This window comes from Littorina saxatilis, linkage group LG10, assembly GCF_037325665.1.
Source record: "Littorina saxatilis isolate snail1 linkage group LG10, US_GU_Lsax_2.0, whole genome shotgun sequence".
Classification (NCBI taxonomy): domain Eukaryota; kingdom Metazoa; phylum Mollusca; class Gastropoda; order Littorinimorpha; family Littorinidae; genus Littorina; species Littorina saxatilis.
This window is the reverse complement of record NC_090254.1, coordinates 13,810,966-13,819,297: the sequence shown is the minus strand read 5'-3', so window position 1 is coordinate 13,819,297 and position 8,332 is coordinate 13,810,966. Positions and strand designations below refer to the sequence as shown.

The window sequence follows — 8,332 nt, the reverse complement described above, 5'->3', positions numbered from 1 at the left end:
GTACGGCTGACTGAACATCGCCATCTTCATCATCTAAGGTGGCATTGAGATTTTTCGTACGGGCATTAAAATCGCCACACATCAGAAAATAGCATGAGTCATCAAACTGTTCGATGTAATTCAACAAGCACTGTTCCGTAATGATAATAGTGGAATTCACTGTAACATGTTCCTGCTGATAGTAGGGAGAATCGTACGGGCATGCGTACACAGCACAAAATACGACGTCTCTATCGCCACCAAACACAAGTTTGTCGATCTTCAACCAAATCATATTATCTTGTGAATCATCAAGCAACGTTACATGCTTTACAAGCTTCCGTTTTACCATAATCATCACACCACCACAGCCACGAGCTTGTCTAGAAACCTTAACGGCGGGACTAAGGAATTGCACAAAGTCGGAAAAGCAATCTAAGGGGGTTCTAAACTCAAGAAATGTTTCTGTGAAACACGCAATATCGAAACTGGTGACATATTGCATAAAATCCGCTTCACTAAGCTTCCTAGTCAGGCCCTCAATGTTCCAGTTCAAGATACGCAGCTGCGGTGGGTTATGATTCACGTTGCCATCATTTGTGCTTTCACTAATCACAGGTTGACTAGCAACACCAGAAAGCTCATCACAGAGCCCATTCACACGCACATCATTTACGATTGCATCGCACACTTGTTGCTGGGCAACGGGACTATCACAACGCCTGTTCGCAGGCGCACCATTTCTTCTTGCAACGTTCACTGGTGTGCTAGCAACAGGACTACCACAGCGCCTATTCACAGGCAACCCATTTCCGGTTGCATTCACTGAACTACCACAAAGCCTATTCACAGGCGCACCATGCCTACACGCACGATCGCCTACATCAGCGAGCGGCCGTCAACGATCACCAGTAGAAGCGTCGCCAGAATGACGCTGAGACAACTTGCGGCCGCCCGCACCGCTGCCGAAGTAGGAGTTGATGGAGCGCATCTGAAGTCGAGTGCATGGACGAGATGAGGCAGACCCCTGCTCCACGTTGTCAGGGGTCGGTGAAGACTGTGAGCCGACGCCTGATCTGCCCCCCCGCGGAGACCCACGGCCGAAACCGCGAAGAACGTCGTCGCTGCTCCCGTCTCCCGAAACGCAGACCCCGCGCCCGTTGCTCGGTGTACGCCTTCCACGCCATCCGCGACCAGTAGATTGGGGCGGGGTCCGGCGTTCGGACGTGTCGTTGTGATTGTAGTTATTTGAAGAGTTAGCCCCCACCGCCGCGTTCACGTCGTCGCGCTCGTTGTCGCTGGGGTCCCACGAGCTACGACGCAGCGGTGGAGCCCAATCTTGACTGGCATTATCGTGCCAGTCGTCGTTGTCGTGCCGCTTGGTGAAGCTGGAGCGGAGATCACCGCCGCCGAAACGCCCCTGAAGGTCGGGACGCTTGTTGCCGCCGCCGCCGCCAGCGTTGTCGGTCTGCTCGCGCACCCAATGCACGAGGCGCGTCCCCCTGTAGTACGCCGCGTAGCCCTTGTCGCGCAACGCACTCAGCTGAGCACGCTGCTTCACCGTCAGGTCGTCGTTGAGCCGCACGCCGTCGCCCTTCAGCCACCGCCTCATCGTCTTGCTGGAGATCAGGTTGCGTTTGTCTCTGTTTCGAAGGAGCTTGGCCACCACAGGGCGAGGCCGAGACTGGCCCTCGTCCCTCTTGCCCAGCCGAAACACGCAGGAAAAGTCGTCACGCACCCACGTTTTGGAAGAGTCGTGAGTGTTGAGAAGGGCCACCACCGTACGCAGAGTGTCATCTTCAGTTTCTTTGTCGTCCTTCTCCGTCACACCATACATGATGATATTGTCCTTGCGGGACATAATGTCCTGCATTTCCAGCTGGTCCGTCAGAGTCGCGACTTTTTGTTCTAGGCTATTTGTTCTGGTCTTCACCTCATTTATTTCTACTTGCTTTTTGTGGAGATCATTTTTCAACTCCTCTAGCTGAGAGGACATGGTCTTCATACTACCTGACATCACTTTCACCTCCCTCGACACGTCGTCTAACCCCGACCCCAGGGTGTCGCCAAGTTGAATGATCAAGTCATTTGTGTTCTGTTTGTCACTTGAATCATTTGGGTCAGGACCAGGATTGGTTTCTATGTCCCCACACAACATCAAAAGGTCACTGGTGGAGGGGTTAATGTAGCTACCACTTGAAATCATTGTGCCTCCTTGATGCACGGCCATGGTGACTATGAATCTAAAGTCCAGCACGTGGCAGTTACCAAGCAGTGGGCTCTCTGACACATTCCCAACCCGTGACACACTGTCACTTTTAGAGCACAGTTCACGCCGGCCTAGTGAGATCAGATAATACGCAGCGAACAGGAACAACACAAGTTCAGGTTTGTTACGAACTGTAATCACCTGACAACGCATTTGCTTAGCGAGTTTCGCTCTGCGTGCCATAAAGCAGCAAAAAGTGTTCACGAATACGCCGCACACCGGGCGAAAACACACGTTATGCACGGGCATTGTCACGCTTGACCGAGTTTACCGGCCTTGCCAGAGCAATCTCACGAAGTGGGGAGAATAATGGAGAGGGTGACCCCTGACAACTGAACTTGGCAATGAATAAGCCTACTGTACCGAAGTCAAAACGACCAAAAATTAGTCATCCCCACTTAGCTGGTAGATAAATTTCCACTTTTGTTAGCCTATCTGCATACACTACAAGTCTCTGGGCCACACATGCCACAACAACAGTAATAGCTACTACGGGTAAGCATCTATCATAAGTCTGAGGTGAGGTGAAAACCAGAAAAGACACTGCTCCTACTAGAAACAACCAAAGGCAAATACTTTTGAGTTCATAGCACTGTCCACATGGAGGTGATGATGGAACACAAGGCGACATAAAATTGTAAAAGTCACTTACTGTCACTTCGCCAATGCAGCATTGAGAGAGAGAGAGAGAGAGAGAGAGAGAGAGAGAGAGAGAGAGAGAGAGAGAGAGAGAGAGAGAGAGAGAGAGAGAGAGAGATTTGTTTTGATATTGTCGTTCTAATCTTGACTATTATGAGTGGACTATTTGCGCCTCGATATTTCATTTATGTTCTTATGTTTTATGTTGTTTATTGTAATGCTGTATACACCACACCTGAGTTTCTCCTCGTTGAGATAATAAAGTGTTCTATGTTTATGTCCATGTCTATGTCCATGTCTATGCCTCTCCTCCCCCAAGAAAACAAATCAAGAAACAACTATTGTTTTGGATTAAAATAATATTTCGATTTTTGTAACATGATGAAAAAAATAGGGGCAGCGATCAGCAGTTTTGTTGGTGTTTTTACATTTAGTGAAGTGTTGATGCCTTTCCAAGAAGTGGCTTTTACTCGGAATGTACTTCATGTACGGTAAAACCTATGTTGTTTCTAAATGTATCGAGATCTGTGTAAAATTTTACATTTTGGTCAAAAATACTAATAACATTCATGTATCGATCGATAATGGTTCGAATTCCTTTTAGTTTTGAAATTTAACGCACACAAACATGCACTTTTTTGTAGTCTCTGCTGGTCGCCTAAATATGAATTTTTGTCGGACTCTGACGTCACATGGCTCAAAGAAGGGAAATCCAATGTTGAATCGATACATTTATTTTAATTTGTATTGTTTTACGTTATAAGCTCTCTCTCCATTTACCTTCGGGGCTTTATTCACTTCCTCCGGAATATTGTACAATACGATGGCCATAACTGTGGACAAAAACAGTGTGTGCTGTATCATGTAAAGACTGAAGATTAGAATTCTGATTTGGCTGGCTAGGTTCACACACACACACACACACACACACACACTCACACACACACACTCACATACACACACACACACACACTCTCTCTCTCACACACACACACACCCACACACACACACACACTCACACACACACACACACACACACTCTCTCTCTCTCACACACACACACACACACACACACACACACAGTCTCGGTTTTACCTCCGGTCTTCCCCAGATCAAGAGATCAACCCTCTCCCTTTCCTTGCCCCCCCGTCGGAAAACAGGAGGGGGATGCGGAGAGCTAGAGGGGGGTGGGGCAGTAATCAAAAGTACCACGACCCGAACGCTGTACCTTTTTCTCTCTCTCAGGATATTCCCCCATCCATCTTTTTCTTTGCTTGCTATTAATTCACGCCGGAACCTCGGCTGTACCCGCGGATAACCGCGGGCTCTGCAGGCTGTTCACCGCGGACAGAAATTGTTAACACGAGTGGTGAGTGTCTGCACAAAATCGTCTCTGCTTTCTCTAAAATAACATATCATTACAAAACTATTGTTTGTACTTCAACCTAAGGTATTATAGCACCCTATCATTGATTTAATTTTTTCCTTTCGTTCGTATGTGAAGGCTGAGCTTCAAGTATTTGTGCATTTCCTGTAAAAAGTGCCAAAATTCTGACTTTACACATTTATTACGGAAATCCAAGCTTATTAAACAAGTTGCAGTGAATTGGAATGTTGTTACTAATCATTTGTTGACATGTGGCTCAAGTGGTGTTATCTAAAGCCACACGGTTGAGTCGTATTTCTTGAATCTCTGCCGCCACTGAACGATTTTGCGGCTGTGGCCCGCGGGCAATGCCGGCTGTGGCCCGCGGGCAGTGCTGGCTGTGGCCCGCGGACAGTGTTTTAAAGTAAAAAGTGGTATTTTCACCACTCTTTGAGCCTTTCAGGGACGATTGATGATGGAGAGAGAAACTCCTTCGCCCAGCTGACGTTTTCTGAGGCTGTGGAAGAAGAGATGCGAAAAAACGGCGATGAAACGGAGGCAAACTTCTGCAGATTGGTTCCAAACTGGTACCGAGCTGATGATGACGGTGGTTTGGACTCTGCTCTGAGAATTCAGTGGCGACTTTCACTACGAACGTGTCTGCTCAGTCCAGAGGTACAACCCACACCACTTTCCTCCGCCCGCAGGCTACGTTGGCGGAATACCGGTTGTAACCTTTGAGTCTCTCCTGACCAACATCGAACGAAAAGCTCAAATGTACTGCTTTGCAGAGGATGGAAGCTTCAATGCCAGGGCACTCTCCACATTAGACGCAGAACATTTCTTCAGCATCCTGGGTGACTTGACACCCGGAGGAGTTGGTCTAGCCATACGTCCTGCAGACATCCCCCGTGCGCTGAAGACTGCCTGTGAGATGACAATCCTCCAAGCAGACTCGAACAAGTATGTTATATTATATATTCAGACAAATCGAGATACAGACAGACACACACATACAGTTTATAAAATAAAAGAATTTGGTTCGCCGAAAAACCCATTTCTGATCGAGCGCCTTTGGTTTACACAGCTAATTCTATTCATCAGGTCTTTCTTCGTGCACACAACGAGGGCTCCGGTGTACCCCAATCTGCAGGCATGTCCACCAGTCGACCAACTGCCGGAGGAGAGAGAGAGAGAGAGAAAGTTGGTGTGTCAAACATGTCTTCCATTCAAACAAGGTGCACCTCTCTCTCTCTCTCTCTCTCTCTCTCTCTCTCTCTCTCTCTCTCTCTCTCTCTCTCCCTCTCTCTTTCTCTCTTTCTCTCTCTCTCTCTCTCTCTCTCTCTCTCTCCTCTCCTCTCTCTCTCTCTCTCCCTCTCTCTCTCTCTCTCTCTCTCTCTCTCTCTCTCTCTCTATCTCCATGCGTGAGCTTTTTCAATCAACACAAGCGTAATTAAGAAACGTACCCATGAATCGCAAAAGATTCTGTATTAATGCAATTGTGCTTACCTCTCAGGAATCATGATTTCGATATGCCGGCCCGCAGGCAGAGACGGGGGAACAGAAAAGCTGCAACCGTGTCAAAACCAAACGAGCCCAGTAAAGAAGCGAGGGGAGTAAGACAGCACCACAAGTGTGACGAAACGAAGATTCTGCCACATGTTCGTCTGGGTGTTATTGTGGATTGAGCGAAGAGAGAGAGAGAGAGAGAGAGAGAGAGAGAGAGAGAGAGAGGAGAGAGAGAGAGAGAGAGATAGAGAGAGAGAGAGAGAGAGAGGAGAGAGAGAGAGAGAGAGAGAGAGAGAGGGGGGGGGGGGGTTAACATAACACACTTGAAAAAGAAGCTGGTGTCAGAAAATGACATTACAATTAAAGCAACCACACGCTACCTTACTCTATTCTGATTCAATATGTGGATATCTTTAATTACTTGTGTCTGTTTTAATACATAATGTCTGTTGTCGACATCAATGCGTTCAGTGTAAGTTTAAGTTTTCGCAAATCAATGTATCTGGGTTGATACGTGTGTGTGAAAGTGTAGCGTTTGAGATTATTTGTCTTCCCAAATGCGGAGGACGCTCTGTACTGATTTGGGCAAGTTCTTGTGACTCCAGTGCGATTATTAATTGCATAGTGATTGTTTTTCCTAGTAATATGACATGTCTTTGATGTACAGAGATATGCAGAATTGTGTGATTGTTTTTTATGTCTTTGGGACGTTTCTAATTTGTTTGCTTTGTGCATTTTATTGTATTCCATAATATGTTAATTACGAGTAAACAGAAATCAATTAATATAAGATAACACAGAGAATGTATAATCTCGTGTAAGAGTGGTGTGAGTGTTTCAGATATTTTGCATATAATTTAAGATACTATGTGCAAGATAAAATTCATGTGATACCACACACTTCATGTTCCATGTGATTACTACTTTGCGATGATGTCAATTGGGCATAACCATGTTGTGTGTGTGTTCTCTTTATACATGTATGTTCTATAAACATATATAAAAGGAATGTTTGTAAACAAAGTCTTTAATCGTTCTTACTAAACATAATTTGTCAATAACAGTTTGCTTCTTGCTTCATGACATTTTAAACAAAAACATGTACGTTGTAAAATAAAGAAATTAAATCACAGTTTGCTTCTTGCTTCAGGACATATTAAACAACAAGAAATGACCCTCCTGACGGGCGTGGACTGCCGGCCGAGTGCTTGACCCCATGTTTATCTCCCTCTTTGCGTTTCACCTGCGGCCTCTCTCTCTCTCTCTCTCTCTCTCTCTTCTCTCATCTCTCTCTCTCTCTCTCTCTCTCTCTCTCTCTCTCTCTCTCTCTCTCCTCTCTCTCTCTCACTTTGATTAACAAAAAAAAACGAGCTTGCGAGGGGCGGCGAACCTCAGTGGAATCTTCTGCTCCGAAGGCAGATGCTTTATCCATGAGGCTATTGCGATCGCCTTAGCGTGCCACCAAAAGTTACGCTAGCGGTGTAACAAAAGAAGAACGGTCACGGTTGAAAAGTAAAATGGTCACGGTTCAAAGAAAACCAGAAAAACTTAGTGAGATGTAGGACTGTCGCCTCACTCCGTTAGCCGTCAGTCAAAAACATATAAGTTGTAAAATAAAGAAATTAAATCACAGTTTGCTTCTTGCTTCAGGACATTTTAAACAAAAACATGTAAGTTGTAAAAAATAAAGAAATGTGTAAGTTGTAAAATAAAGAAATTAAATCACTGTTGCTTCGTGCAGCAATAAAACACTAATTTGTCCCACACAGTGCGCGTTTGCATTTACTCCCTTGAAGCCATTGGGCACCTTTTCTTTTGATGACGCCTCAAAGACTGTTTCTGCTTGAAGTACATCCGACAAGCGGGACATTGGAACTGCGGCTTTTCGTCGTGGCTGTGCATGTGTTGTCGGAGCATTCGTGCCGATGGAATGTGCCGCCACAAGTGCTGCAGACAAGAACAGGTATTGGTGCATTCTTGCACACATGGCGATCAAGACTCCTTTTGTTTTGGTACGATCGCCACATTTTGGGCATCGATGTGGCTTAAGGCCACTGTGACCATTGACATGGCTGTTGTATTCTGCCACGTGTAAGTCTTCTCGCACACAGTGCAGCGGTATTTCGGCCCTGGTGCCAGTGCAGGTTTTTCTTGCAGGTGCTCTTTCAGCGCCTTTTCTTGTTTATAACGATTGGCACAGAACCAGGTGGCTTTGAGAACGACGGCCTGCCTTGCGTGGTGTTGATGTTTTCGGAAGTCGCACAGTCGAAGGTACGTCCGCTTCTTCAACTACCACCTCCTCAGTGACGTCCAGGAAGCTGTCCAATGTGATTGCTGAGACCTCCATCTGCCATCAAAAATAGAAATATGAGCTATCGTTGTGTTTATAAAAGGTTTGAAAAATGTCCGATTACATTTCTCTTGATCGTCATAGTCCGCACGACCTCAATTTCAAAATGAGTCACTGAATCGTCCCTGAAAGGCTCAAAGAGTGGTGAAAATACCACTTTTTACTTTAAAACACTGTCCGCGGGCCACAGCCGGCACTGCCCGCGGGCCACAGCCGGCAC

General features: G+C 46.2%; 1 long non-coding RNA gene across 1 annotated transcript; it reads left to right on the top strand.

Moving 5' to 3' along the window:
- The first annotated feature begins 4,664 nt into the window (after nt 1-4,664).
- Nucleotides 4,665-5,969, top strand: LOC138979198 (uncharacterized). The gene is made up of 3 exons (XR_011459928.1): nt 4,665-5,216; nt 5,358-5,491; nt 5,770-5,969. It is a non-coding gene; the product is annotated as an uncharacterized lncRNA (long non-coding RNA).
- Nucleotides 5,970-8,332: the final 2,363 nt, after the last annotated feature.